The 15,516-nt window shown below is 44.0% G+C and overlaps 1 pseudogene; it reads right to left on the bottom strand.

Annotated features, from left to right (window-relative positions):
- Positions 1 to 9,196: 9,196 nt before the first annotated feature.
- LOC129394994 (FUN14 domain-containing protein 2-like) lies at positions 9,197 to 12,659 on the bottom strand (annotated as a pseudogene).
- Between the last annotated feature and the right edge of the window lie 2,857 nt (positions 12,660 to 15,516).

The following is a 15,516-nucleotide window of genomic DNA, read 5'->3' as shown; positions in this document are numbered from 1 at the left end:
TCATTGAGAAAAATAATATTCCCCACCCTGTTTTACCTCTTTCCAGAGGCAACCATTTCAGTTCCTTTAGCTGGTTCTTTTGTGTAAACCACGAAAACTGCATGCTATGGGCCACTTCTGGATCTTTTGGTGTTTAACATTACCTATTGATGGCTACTATAGAGTGGAAGGGTATGGCTCTCCTCTGCTCCTCCTTTCCCTCCATTCTCCCAGCATAATAATATTGTCCTTTTGGTGACAGCAATATCCAGTATTATATCATTAAGATTATGTCAGTTTGCTTCATAGCTGAGCCACATGGTGTACTATGACTACTTTCACTTTCTCAAAATTAACTGTATTTTTTCTGGGCTTTCTATTTGTCTTTTATTTTGCTTCACTTTATTTTATTTATTTTGAGACAGGGTCTCACTCTGTCACCAAGGCTGGAGTGCAGTAATGTGATCACAGCTCACTGCACCCTCAACCCCATGAGCTCAAGGCATCCTCCCACCTCAGCCTTCTGAGTAGCTGGGACTACAGGCACATACCACCACACCCAGCTAATTTTTGATATTTTGTAGAGACTAGGTCTCACTATGTTGCCCAGGCTGGTCTTGAACTCCTGTATACAAGTGTTCCTCCTGCCTCAGCCTCCCAAAGTGCTGGGATTACAGGTGTGAGCCACTGTACCTGGCCTGCTTCATTTTTTAAAATGTGCTTATTACTAGTTTGATCGCAGACATCCTGCCAATTACCTAAGCCATCTCAATGCTTTTGGGCCCATCAGCTATTCCGTCAATTTCATCTTCCTGAAGGCAGCTCTCCCAGTGCCTCCTAAGTTGCTGTGGTTTGAACCGACTCTCCTGTGCACCCAGGCTATACCCGTTGTTCTGGAAATCTCCTTCAGTTCTCTCCTTTCCCCCTGGCTCTCATGACTTCTTTTTGTTGTTGTTGTTGTTTTGTTTTGTTTTTTTGAGACAGAGTCTCACTCTGTCACCCAGGCTGGAGTGCAGTGGCGTGATCTTGGCTCACTACAACCTTCACCTCCTGGATTGAATTATTTCTCTTGCCTCAGCCTCCCAAGTAGCTGAAATTACAGGTGCCTACCACCATGCCTGGCTAATTTTTGTATTTTTAGTAGAGACAGGGTTTTGCCATGTTGGCCAAGCTGGTCTCGAACTCCTGACTTCAGGTGATCCACCCACCTCAGCCTCCCAAAGTGCTGGGATTACAGGCATGAGCCACCACGCCCAGCCTCCCATGACTTCTTATTTGTTTTACTCCATCTTTTTGGTGGCAAAAATCCTGCAGTATCTTCCTGAGAAAGAGTGCATGGGCAATAAAATTCGGGAGACTTTGCGTGTCTGAAATGTTTTTGTGTCCCTCCTCATACTTCTTTGGTAGTTTGGTTAGGTATAGAATCCTAAGTTGAAATGATGCTTTTCCAGGAATGTGAAGGGATTCCTCTATCGTCCTCCTACTTCTACTGTCTCTATTGAGCAGTCTGAAGTCATTCTGGGTCATCATTTTTGTATATGACCCATTGGTTTTTTTTTTTTTTTTTAAACAGAATCTTGCATTGTCACCCAGGCTGGAGTGCAGTGATGTGATCTTGGCTCACTGCAACCTCCACCTCCTGGGTTAAAGCGATTCTCCTGCCTCAGCCTCCTGAGTAGCTGGGATTACAGGTGCATGACACCATGCCTGGCTAATTTTTGTATTTTTAGTAGAGAGGGGATTTCACCATGTCGGTCAGGCTGGTCTTGAACTCCTGACCTCGTGATCTGCCCACCTCAGCCTCCCAAAGTGCTGGGATTACAGGTGTGAGCTACTGCACTTTCTCAATCTAATAAAGGGTGTCTACACAAATCTATAGCCGACATCACAAATTCTGGTAAAAATCTGAGTGCTATCTCCCTAAGATCAAGAAGAAAGCAAGTATATTTACTTTCAATATTTCTATTCAACATTGTACTGAAGGTCTTAGCCAGTGCAATAAGGCAAGAAAAAGAAAGGCATACAGATTAGAAATAAATTAAAGCTGTTGTTATTCACAGACATTATCATCTATATAGAAAACTGAGACAGGCACTGTGGCTCATACTAGTAATCCCAGCACTTTGGGAAGCTGAGACAGGCAGATCACTTGAGGTCAGGAGTTCGAGACTAGCCTGGCCAACATGGTGAAACCCTGTCTTTACTAAAAATACAAAAATTAGCTGGGCGTGGTGGCTTATGCCTGTAATCCCAGCTACTTGGGAGTCTGAGGCAGGAGAATCACTTTAATCCAGGAGGTGGAGGTTGCAGTGAGCCGAGATTGTGCCATTGCATTCCAGCCTGGGCGACAAGAGCAAAAACCTTCGTCTCAAAAAAAAAAAAAAAAAAAAAAAAGAAAGAAAGAAAAAAGAAAACTGGACCAGGTATCCTGGCTCATACCAGTAATCCCAGCACTTTGGGAGGCCGAGGCAGGCGGATCACCTGAGGTCAGGAGTTCAAGACCAATCTGGCCAACTTGATGAAACCCCGTCTCTACTAAAAATACTAAAAATTAGGTGGGCGTGGTGGCACACACCTGTAATTCCAGCTACGAGGGAGGCTGAGGCAGGAGAATCACTTGAACCCAGGAGGCAGAGGTTACAGTGAGCCGAGATGGTGCCACTGCACTCCAGCCTGGGCGACAGAGCAAGACTTCATCTCAAAAAAGAAAAAGAAGAAGAAAAACGAAAAAAAGAAAACTGAATGGAATTCACAAAAAAGCTAGTGGAACTAACAAGCGAGTTTTGCAATGTTGTCAAATACAAGCCCAATATAAAGAAATACAATTGAGTTGTATAAACTAGTCATGAACAATTAAAATTGAAAATTAGAAACATCACTTACAATGGCCATGAAACACTTAGGGATAACCTGGTGAAGATGTGAAACTGCAATTGTACCCCCAAACTGTAGAACATTGCTTATAGAAACTAAACAGAACCTAAATAATGAAGAGATAGAATGTTTTCATGGGTTGGAAAATTCAATATTGTTAAGATGTAAATTATTTCCAAATTGATCTATAGATGCAAAATAATCCCAATAAAAATATCAGTAGTCTTTTTTCTTTTTGGTAGAAATTGACAATGTGCACTTTGCCCTTTATATGAAAGGGCAAAGGATCTAGAAAAGCCAAAAAAAAAAAAAAAAAAAAAAGAACAAAGTTACAAGACTTAGACTACCTGATTTTAAGACTTAGTATAGGGCTGGGCATGGTGACTGATGCCTGTAATCCCAACACTTTAGGAGACCAAGGTGAGAGGATCGTTTGAGGCCGGTAGTTGGAGACCAGCCTGAGCAACATAGTGAGACCCCATTGCTACAATTTTTTTTTTTTTAATTAGCCAGGCATGGTGGCACACACCCGTGGTCCCAGCTACGCAGGAGGCTGAGGGAGAAGGATCACTTGAGCCCAAGTGATCAAGGAACAGAATTGAGAGTTCAGAATTTAATCCATGCACATAAAAGCAACTGACTTTTGATAGATGTGTTAAGGCAATTCAGTAAGAAGTACAGTCTTTCCAACAAAAGGTGCTGGAACAATTGATTAACCTTATGGAGAAAAAAATGAACCTTGATCCTCACCCCACATCATATATAAAATTAACCCAAAATGGATCCTATTTTGCAATGTGAGAGCTTTTGTTCTTCAAAAGACATCATTTAAAAAATTAAAAGGTGGCCAGATGCAGCGGCTCATGCCTATAATCCCAGCACTGTGAGAGGCCAAGGCAGGTGGATTGCTTGAGTTCAAGAGTTCGCGACCAGCCTGAGCAATAGTGCCAAACCCTATCTCTACAAAAAAATGCAAAAATTAGCCAGGCATGGTGGTGTGCATCTATAGTCCCAGCTACTTAGGAGGCTGAGGTGGGAGAATTACTTGAGCCTGGGAGGTCAAGGGTACAGTCAGCCATGATCATGCCATTGCACTCCAGCATGGGTGACAGGGTGAGGCCCTAGCTCAAAAAAAAAAAAAAAAAAAGACAGAAAGAAAAAGAAAAAAGAAAGAAAAAAATTAAAAGGCAAACCAGTCTTGGTGAAAATATTTATATAAAGAATTCTTTTTTTTATTTTTTATTTTGAGACAGAGTCTTGCTCCGTTTGCCCAGGCTGGAGTGCAGTGGTGCCATCTTAGCTCACTACAACCTCTGCCTCCTGGGTTCAAGTGATTCTCATGTCTCAGCCTCTCAAGTAGCTGGGATTACAGGCACACACCACCATGCCCAGCTAATTTTTGTATTTTTAGTTGAGACGGGGTTTCACCATGTTGGTCAGGCTGGTCTCGAACTCCTAACCTCAAGTATCTGCCTGCCTTGGCCTCCCAATGTGCTGGGATTACAGGTGTGAGCCACCATGACTGGCCAAAAATTCTTGTAACTCAAGACTAAGAAGATGATCTGATTTTTAAAATGGGCAAAATGTTTGAAAACACATTTCACCGAAGAGGATATATGAATGGCAAATAAGTACTTGAAAGGGTCCTCAACATCATTAGCCATTAGAGAAATGCAAATTCTCTACATTCAGTCAGTATATGGGCAATAAATAGCTAAAATTGAAGACTGACAATATCAAGAGTTGGTGAGGATATGGAGCAACTGGAACTCTCAAATAGTGTTGGTGGAAATGCAAAATAGCACAGCTACATTAGAAAACAGTTTGGAATTTTCTTTAAAAGTTACTATACATGGCCAGGTGCCATGGCTCACACCTGTAATCCCAGCACTTTGGGAGGCCGAGGCGGGTAGATCACCTGAGGTCAGGGGTTCAAGACCAGCCTGACCAACATGGAGAAACACTGCTTCTACTAAAAATACAAAAATTAGCTGGGCGTGGTGGTGCGTGCCTGTAATCCCAGCTACCTGGGAGGCTGAGGCAGGAGAACTGCTTGAGCCCAGGAGGCGGAGGTTGCAGTGAGCCAAGATCACGCCACTGCCCTCCAGCCTGGGCAACAAGAGCAAGACTCCATCTCAAAAAAAAAAAAAAAAAAAAAAAAAAGTTAAAGTTACCATACATAGGCCAGGCACAGTGGCTCATGCCTGTAATCCCAGCACTTTGAGAGGCCAAGGTGGGTGGATTACGAGGTCAGGAATTTGAGACCAGCCAAACCAACATAGTAAAACCCCGTCTCTACTAAAAATACAAAAATTAGGCCGGGTGCGGTCGCTTACACCTGTAATCCTAGTACTTTGGGAGGCCGAGGCAGGTGGATCACCTGAGGTCGGGAGCTCAAGACCAGCCTGGCCCACATGGCAAAACCCCATCTCTACTAAAAATACAAAAAAATTAACCAGGTGTGGTGGCAGATGCCTGTAATCCCAGCTACTCGGGAGGCTGAGACAGGAGAATCACTTGAACCCGGGAAGTGGAGGTTGCAGTAAGCCGAGATCACACTACTGCACTCCAGCCTGGGTGACAGAGTGAGACTGTCTAAAAAGAAGAAGAAGAAGAAGAATTGTTCCACATTCTTGCCAGTGCTTGCAAGATTTTTTTTTTTTTAACGGTCTCGCTGTCACCCAGGCTGGAGTGCAGCGGCGTGATCATATCTCACTGCAGCCTTGAACTCCTGGGCTCAAGTGATCCTCCCACCTCAGCCTCCTGAGTAGCTCAGAGTACAGGCATGCACCACCACACCTGGCTAATTTCTGATTTTTTTGTAGAGGCAAGGGTCTTGCTATATTGCACAAGCTGATCTCGAACTCCTGGGCTCAAGCAATCCTCCCACCTCAGCCTCCCAGAGTATTGGGTTTACAGGCGTGAGCCACCACACCTAGCCTGCTTGCAATAATTTTTAAAACGGACTTTAACATTTTTGTTAATCAGTCGTATCTCATTGTGGGATTTTATTTGCGTTACTCATGAGCTTGAACAACTTTTCACAACTGTTGGCCACTGGTGATTCCTCTCTTTGCCTGTCCAAGTCTTTGCCACATTCTGCACTCCTGTATTTTGCTACAACTGATTGTCCATCTTCCCACTTGATTCACAGGAATGCTTTACATCACCTCCTTTGTCCATTTATGAGTGTTTTAAATATTTTTCTTTTCTGTTTACTTTATATATATTTTCTTCTTTTCTTTTCTTTTTTTTTTTGAGACGGAGTCTCACGTTGTCGCCGAGACTGGAGTGCAGTGGTGCCACCTCAGCTCACTACAACCTCTGCCTCCTCGGTTCAACCCTGCCTCAGCCTCCCGTGCAGCTAGAATTACAGGTGCCTGCCACCACGCCTGGCTAATTTTTGTAGTTTTTAGTAGAGATGGAGTTTTGTCATGTTGGCCAGGCTGGTTTGAACTCCTGACCTTAGGTGATCTGCCCGCCTCAGCCTCCCAAAGTGCTGGGATTACAGGTGTGAGCCACCGCGCCTGGCTCTTTTTGTTTTGTTGTTTATTGGTTTGGAAATGGAATTTCACTCTTGTTGCCCAGGCTGGAGTACAGTGGTGCAATCTCGGCTCACTGCAACCTCTGCCTCCCAGGTTCAAGCGATTCTTCTGAGTACCTGGGATTACAGGCACCCACCACCACGGCTGGTAATTTTTTGTATTTTTAGTAGAAACGGGGTTTCACCATGTTGGCCAGTCTGGTCTCGAACTCCTGAACTCAGGTGATCCACACGCCTCAGCCTCCCAAAGTGCTGAGATTATAGGCATGAGCCACCGCTCCTGGCCTTGTTTTTTTAAGACAGGGTCTCACTCTGTCACCCAGGCTGGAGTGCAGTGGCGCGATCTCAGCTCACTGCAACCTCCACCCCACAGGTTCAAGCGGTTCTCCTGCCTCAGCTTTTCAAGTCGCTGGCTGACTTTATATGTATTTTCATAAAGAAAGCTCATAGTTGTAATGGAGTCTAAGTTATCAATTGTTTCCTATATGACTTATGTTCCTGGTTTCTTGTTTAAGAAACGATTCCCTACTTCATGATCATAAAGATAAAGATATTTTAAAATATCATCTTCTAAAAGTTTCAGAATTTTGTCTTTCACATTTAGGATTTGAAGTCAGATGGAGTCAATTTTTGCCAGGCAGGAGGTCTAATGGTCTAATTTCCTGTATGAATAACTATCACCATTTATTGAAAAGTGTATCCTTTACCCAGTGACTGCAATTTTATTCTCTCTCTCTCCTTCTCTCTTTGACTAAGCTCTCATTGTCATTCCTTTTTTTCTATTTGTCTAGTCTTGAACAATAGGACGTTGTTTTATTTGCTATAGCTTTATGTCTTGTTGTTGTTTTTTTTGTTTGTTTTTTGTTTTAAACAGTCTCGCTCTGTCACCCAGGCTGGAGTGCAGTGGAGCCTGAACCTCCCAGGCTCAAGTGATCCTCCTACCTTAGCTTCCAGAATAGCTGGGATCATAGATAGCTACACGCCACCATGCCTGACTAAATTTTGTATTTTTAGCAGTGATGGAGTTTTGCCATGTTGGCCAGGCTGGTCTCGAAATCCTGACCTCAAGTGATCCTCCCGCCTTGGCCTCCCAAAGTGCTGGGATCACAGGTGTGAGCCACCATGCCCGGCCAAAAAAATAAATTTAGATCTTCTTTAATGTCTTGCAATATAATTTTATGATTTTATTCCATAAGGGCCTTGCATATTTTCATTAGATTTATTCCTAGATATCTTACATATTTTTATTATAATATAAATAATATTTTACTTCATTTTCTAATTATTACTGGCATATGGAAACACAAAACCCAATAGGTTTTTGTCTGTTGATATTTTATCCAACAATTTGCTAAATTTTCTTATTAATTATAATAAATATTCTGAAGATTTTTAAAATTTTCTACATAAAATCTGAAAATAATGATGGTCTTCTTTCTTTCTTTTTTGAGACAGAGTCTCGCTCTGTAGCTCAGGCTGGAGTGTATTGGTGCGATCTTTGCTCACTGCAACCTCCGCCTCCCAGGTTCAAGCAATTCCCCTGCCTCAGCCTCCCGAATAGCTGGGACTACAGGTGCAAGCCACCACGCCCGACTAATTTTTGTATTTTTAGTAGAGACGGGATTTCACTATGTTGACCAGGCTGGTCTCAAACTCCTGACCTTGTGATCCGCCCACCTCAGCCTCCCAGAAGACTTCACCTATAAGCTATTGAAGGCCTCCTAAAGTGCTGGGATTACAGGCATGAGCTACCACGACTGGCTGATGGTCTTATTTCAAATCACTTCACCTTTCTTTCATTTGTTGTCTTTTTTTTTTTTTTTTTGAGACCGTCTTTCTGTGTCACTCAGGCTGGAGTGCAGTGGTGCCATCTCAGCTCACTACAACCTCTGCCTCCTGAGTTCAAGCAATTCTCCTGCCTCAGCCTCTCCAGCAGCTGGGATTACAAGTGCCCACCACCACACCTGGCTAATTTTTGTATTTTCAGTAGAGATGGGGTTTCACCATGTTGACCAGGGTGGTCTTGAGCTCCTGACCTAAGGTGATCCACCTACCTTGGCCTCTCAAAGTGCTGGCATTATATGAGTGAGCCACTGCACCTGGCCTCATATAACTTTTGACTCTCCCAAAACTTAACTACTAATAATCTACTGTTGATTGGAAGCCTTACCTATAACATAAACAGTCAATGAACACATATTTTATATGCTACATGCATTATATATTGTATTCTTACCATAAAGTAAGCCAGAGAAAAGAAAATGTTATTAAGAAAATCATAAGGAAGAGAAAATATATTTACTCTTCATTAAGTGGAAGTGGATCATCATAAAGGTCTTCATCTCTTCATGCTTTGTAGGCTGAGGAGGAGGAGGAAAAGGAGGGGTGAGTCTTGCTGTCTTGCCACCTCCCAGAGGTGGAAGAAGACTCATGAGTAAGTGGACCCACATAGTTCATACCTGTGTTGTTCAAGGATCAACTGTAATTTAAAATTTTCTAAAATCTTCATTAAAAATTAATTTATAGGCCAGGCGCGGTGGCTCACGCCTATAATCCCAACACTTTGGGAGGCCGAGGCGAGCGGATCACCTGAGGTCAGCAGTTCGAGACCAGCCTGACCAACATGGCAAAACCCCATCTCTTCTAAAAATACAAAATTAGCTAGGCATGGTGGCGCATGCCTGCAATCCCAGCTACTCAGGAGGCTGAGGCAGGAGAATCGCTCGAACCTGGGAGGCGGAGGTTGCAGTGACCTGAGATCACGCCATTGCACTCCAGCCTGGGCAAGAAGAGTAAAACTCCGTCTCAAAAAAAAAAAAGATGAATTTTTTATTTAACCCAATGTATCAAAATATTATCATTTCCATATTAAATAAATATCAACTTATTAATGAGGCATTTTACATGTTTTGGGTACTAAATCTTTGAAATCTGGCCTGTATCTAATTTTATTCTTCTGTCTGGGTTCGAACTAGTCACATTTCAAATGCTTGACAGTCACATGTGGCCAATGGCCACCACAGTGGGCAACAGACTCAGGATATCCAGTGTGATGTTTAGCAGAAATGGGGATTCATCCAGTCTTGCCTTGTAACTGATCTCAAGGGGATGTTTTCCACATTTCAACATTAATTAAGATATTTGCTGTAGGTTTTTTATAGAGCCCTCTACCAGGATAAAGACATTCCCTTGTGTTGATAGTTTGCTACAAGTTTTAAAACAAACAGATGTTGAACTATTTCTGCATATACTGAGATGATCACATGTCTTCCTCCTTTAATTTTTTTTTTTTTTTTTTTGAGTGGAGTTTGCTCTAGTTGCCCAGGCTGGAGTACAACGACACGACCTTGGCTCACTCCAACATCCACCTCCCGGGTTCAAGCGATTCTCCTGCCTCAGCCTCCGGAGCAGCTGGGATTATAGGCACCCACCACCATGCCTGGCTAATTCTCCTTTCATTTTTTAATGAGGCAAATTATATTGACTGGTTTTCAAATGTTAAACCAACCTTGCATTTCTGGATTAGACCCAATTTTACCACTATGTAGTATCATTTTTACATACTGCTCAATTTGATTTGCTGTTTTATTTAGGATTTTGGTATCTATATTCATAAGTGACATTGGCCTGTAATTTTCTCTTGTGCTGTACTTGCCATATGAAGAATTGGGAAGCAGTCTCTCTTTTTCTATTATGTGGAAAAGTTGGGGGTAGCATTGGAATGAGTTCTTTCAAGAGCTTATAGGTGAAGTCTTCTGGGTCTGAGCTTTCTTTGTGGAAGCATTACCGGTTTCCTTCCTTTAATCATTATGGGGAGGTCTGATGTCCAGCTGGTGCCATAGGACTTCAGGTTGCTCAAATTCCAAAATAATTTCATACCAATTGGTATGTAGCCGCTACGATCAACCTCCTAAGTGCAATGACTCTTCCAGGGATGCCCCAGATCCCCCAGAACTTCTGATGTCACATAAATCACGGAATTACTGCCTGGATAACCTTCTGGACCCTGCTCCATGTGAAGGCTGGAAAGTGTTTTAAATGGTCAGTAACTGGCTATGAAAGTATTTCATAATTTGGTACTATGACTAGGGATGGTACTCATTCGGGTTTTCTCTTCATCTTGAGACCATTTTGGTAAGGCATATTTTCCTAGGAACTTGCCCCTTTCATTCAAATTTTTACGCTATTGTAATGAGATTATTCATAATATCCTCTTTTATTTTCCTTTTAAAAATGTCTACAGGTTCTTTAACTTTTAATTACTGATATTAGTTAATTGTGTTTTCTCTCTTTTTTCTTGATCAATTTCAACAGGAGTCGTCCATGCCATTAGTCTTTTCACCGAAATGTTTGGTTTTGCTGATCCCATTTCATTATTTTCTCTTTACCATTTCTTCTTCTTCTTTTTTCTTTCTTTCTTTTTTTTTTTTTTTTTTTTTTTGAGATGGAGTCTCACTCTGTTGCCCAGGCTGGAGTGCAGTGGCATGATATAGGCTCACTGCAACCTCCGCCTCCAGGGTTCAAGCAATTCTCCTGCCTCAGCCTCCTGACTAGCTGGGACTACAGGCACGAGCCACCAAGCCTGGCTAATTTTTATATTTTTAGTAGAGATGGAATTTTGCCATGTTGCCCAGGCTGGTCTTAAACTTCTGACCTCAGGTGATACGTCTGCCTTGGCCTCCGAAAGTGTTGGGATTACAGGCGTGAGCCACTGTACCTGGCCTATTTTCTCCTGTACCTTTACTCTTGCCTTCCTTTCATTTTCTTTGGTTTATTCTGCTGCTGCTCTTTTTCTAGCTTCTTGAAACGAGTGCTTGTTCATTACTCTCAGCCTTTTCTCTTTACTAATATAAGCACAAAAGGCAATAAACTTCCCTCTAAGAAGTGCACTAGCCATAGCCCTTTTTACTATGTAATATTTCCATTGTCATTCAGTTAAAAATATTTTTTTCATGCTTAAAGGCAAATGTATTCAGTTCCTTTCCATGCAGCACACAATAAGTTTATCTATGTGCTTATTTCTTTTCCAAATCAACAGTTTGAGACAACCTTTCAGGGTCCGCTCATCCTCCATGGCTAGTCATCTTGCAATGTGATCTGGTAAGTGTCTTGCATGGGGGAAAAGGAACCTTCTTGCTGACCTACAGATTGGCCAAGTACCGGGTGTATGGGAGGAGACCTAACAACTATTGTCTCTTCTGCCACCATCAAGCTCATGGTAGGGCCACATTAACTTTTTTTTTTTTTGGAGACGGAGTCTCACTCTGTCACCCAGGCTGGAGTGCAGTGGCGCGATCTCGGCTCACTGCAACCTCTGCCTCCTGGGTTCAAGCAACTCTCCTGCCTCAGTCTCCCAAGTAGCTGGGATTATAGGTGCCTGCCACCACGTCTGGCTAATTTTTTTTTTTTTTTTTGTATTTTAGTAGAGATGGGGTTTCATCATATTGCCTAGGCTGGTCTCAAACTCCTAAGCTCCGGCAATCCACCCGCCTCAGCCTCCCAAAGTGCTAGGATTACAGGCATGAGCCACCGCACCTGGCCAAGGGCCACATTAACTTGTACCAAGAGATGCTTATAGAAGCCACTCAGATTTGCTACGGCAGGGAGGAAGGCACAGGAGAAGAGGAGGAGAGACTTGATGTCCTATGATGGAGTGTAGAGACTGCTGGATGGAAAAAAAACAAGAACAATGAAAATAAGGTCATCTTCCTTAGGATGCCACGCCAAACAGAAAGCCTCCGAAAAATCCCCCAGTCACTAGAACATTCTTCACAAATGACACCACCTCCTCAGCTTTGCTCCTGACCTTGGTAGGTATCTGATTGCTCTTAAGGGATCTTCAGCAGCTCTTTGGCTTTCTTTATATCTTTCTCCACTCATTGCCAGTCAACTTTGATGTACCCAGTATGATTTGCAAGCTGAAAGAGAAAAAAAAAAAACACCTCCCACAACTGTTACAGCCAACTTTCCAACCTTCTGGGATATGAAACCCGTGCACCATTCAGTGACACCCCCGATGAACGGCTGAGTTGCCACCCTTCACTTTTCGGCGAAGGTCCAGATTCCTGCCCGAACAGCTTACACCACCATGGCTGTTTCTTAGCAAATTCCACAAGGTCCAGCGACTCAAAATTTCCCTCAAAGTTTGCTTGACTGGACTCGGTCATTTCATCGAGCTTGTCTTGCGAGGACACACGCAGAGGATCCGCGCTGTAGGAGGCGGAGTGGCACACAGAGTCATCACCACCGGTTGGCTTCCGGCACGTGGGACAGATTTCCATTCCCACGGCGACAGCGGAAGAGCAGTTAAAAATATTTTATAATTTCCATTACAATTTCTTTTTTTGAACCGCTAGTTAACATAAAAACGTACTTCTTCCATGGTTCATGCCTGTAATCGTAGCATTTTGGGAGGCCAAGATGGTTGAATCGCCTGAGGTCAGGAGTTCGAGACCAACCTGGCCAACATGGTGAAACCCCACCTCTACTAAAAAGACAAAAATTAGCTGGGGGTGGTGGCGGGTGCCTATAATCCCAGCTACTTGGGAGGCTGAGGCAGGAGAATCGCTTGAACCTGGGAGGCAGAGGTTGTAGTGAGCCAAGATCGTGCCACTTCACTTCAGCCTGGGTGAAAGAGCAAAACTCTGTCTCAAAATAAATAAATAAATATAATGAAAAACAAAAACAAAAAAACCCATACTTCTTACTTTCCAAACATATGGGGCTTTTGAAGTGAACTTTTTATTATTCATCTCTAGCTTATATGTGTTGTGGTCAGAGAAGGTATTCTGTTATTTCTGACTTCTGAAATTTATTGAAATGAACTGTTTTTGCAAGTATTCCATGTCTTGTAAAGGGGAGTATTTTACCATGGTAGATAACAGTGTGCTATGAAAGTCCATTAGTTAAGTTTATTAATTGTGTTCAAATCTCCTATATACTATTGAATATTTTTCTTCTTCTCCTACCACTTATGGAGGGGTGAGTGTTAAGATCTCCCACTATAATTGTGGATTTGTCTATCTCTCCATCTAGCTGTCTTCTTCATGTTTCTTATATTTTAAGATGATTTGCATACAAATGTGAAATTGTTCTATTTTTCTGGTGAATTGGACACTTTTCATTACGAAATGACCTTATTTATCTCTAGTGATGTTTTTCCCTCGATATTAAAATAACTGCACCAGCCTTCTTTTCGTTAGCATTTGCATGGTATTTTTCCCTCATGTGTTTACTTTTGACGGTCACTAGCTTTATGTTTTGGAAGTGTCTCTTGTGGGTTTCTCTTGTAAACTGCATCTAGCTATTTATGCATTCTGATAATCTTTGTATTTTAACTGCAATATTTAGTTGCATTTATTGAATCACAAAATATTCGAATTTATAGCTATCGTCTATTTGTCCCCTCCCTGCCTCGTCTTGTATTTATTTTTCTCTCCATTCTTGCCTGCTTTACAGTTGTTTGGGTTGGTTTAATCATTCTTTTTCCTCCTCCAATAATTTGGATAACTATACACTGTATTTCCAGTCCTACAGTGTTTATCCCAGTAATGACAATCTGGATTCTTAAATTCGTCAAAGTGTATTTGATATCTATCTTTACCTTCCTCCTGAAGAATATAAGGATCTTAGAACACTTTAACTCCATTCACCCAAGTAAATGCCATCACTGTTGTGTATTTTAAATCTGTTTTTATCCAGAAGACATTGTTATTGTTTCACACTATCGCTGTTCTTCATTTTTCTTTATTCCCAGTTTCATCAGACCTCCGTCTGGGATCATCTTTTTCCTGCCTGAAGTTCCCGCTTTGGAATCTCCCTCCAGAGGGTCTGCCAGTGGCAAACTCTTAAGTTTTTGTATTTGTAAGTGCTATGATTTCACCTACGTTCTGGATACATGTGCCTCATACTGGGTACATAATTCTTGAAATACATTTTCACTGAATATATAAGTCTAAGATGATGGTTATTTTCTCTCTGGCTTTGTTGCTCTTGATGAAAAGTCAGGTGTGAATCTATTATTCTCTTTTTCTATGTGCCAGAAAGAGGTGTTGGATTTTATTGTGAGGGAAATAGTGAGGAAAATTTTTAAGCACAGGGTGACCCCGTCAGATCTGCATTTTAGAAGCACACTCTGGCACTGTGTGGCTCAGATCGGAGGGAGGGCAGCTCCGCGAGGTCTCTGCTGTGGTCCAGAGAAAAGACGGGGCGAACCTGGGAGGTGGCTGCGGTGAGGGCAGGCAGACCAGAGTCCCCGAGGGGATGCCGGAGCGACAGAAGTTGGGGTCAGTGCAGGAAGGAGCAGGGACGACTCCGGGCTCCCAGTGAGGAATGGAGGCGCGTTAGCGAAAAAGGAAGGGGGGTGGGGAATCAAGAGTTCGTCTCGTGCCACAAATGGCTGAGCCCCCACTACGCACCTAGCGCCCAGTACACGCGGGTTTGGGGAAGGCTGGGGCAGCGCGGCGGCAAAATCCGTCCCCGGGGGACCTCAGCTCCACCGCGGCCGCTCCTGCCGCGAACGAGGGCCCGGCCCGGGAGCCCTCGAGGCAGCGCCCGCGTCTGACCCGTGCGTCTGGGCACCGACCACCGAGGGTCGGATGGACAAATGGAAGGGCGGATGGAGGGGTGGGTGGACGGACGTGGAGACACTGGCCAAACTCCGCCGCGGAGAAGACCGGATTAGGGAGACCTCGGCCCTGCGACGTCCGGACACGGTGGGAAGCCTTTTGGGTCCCGGCTTTCCTGCAACTCGAGGGGCTGCGCCTCGGGCCCAGTCTCCTCCGCTGCGGGAGGTGAGCAAATGGCCTCCCCGCTCTGAGCCTTGACTTTGTCGTCGGCTCCACTGGGCCCTGCCACTTCGGCCCCTGGCAGTCACCGGGAGGCTATGAGGCGCCCGCCTGGGTATTAAGGATCACGTCCCGCCCCGGCGTCACAGCGAGACGGGGCGCGCGAGCCTCCGCCCCGCCCCAGCCGGTGACCGAGCCAAATAAGTCCCACGGCCGCGCTCGCGGCTCGCGGCCCGCGGCCCAATCGCAACCCGCGGGGGCGGATCCCGGGGGCGCGGCTCCGACGGGGGCGGGGCTCGGGGGCGGAGCTGACCCTCAGGGCGCGAGCCGAGC

Source organism: Pan paniscus, chromosome 23, assembly GCF_029289425.2.
Source record: "Pan paniscus chromosome 23, NHGRI_mPanPan1-v2.0_pri, whole genome shotgun sequence".
NCBI lineage: Eukaryota > Metazoa > Chordata > Mammalia > Primates > Hominidae > Pan > Pan paniscus.
The sequence above is the reverse complement of the archived record's forward strand: the minus strand, read 5'-3'. Positions and strand labels throughout refer to the sequence as shown.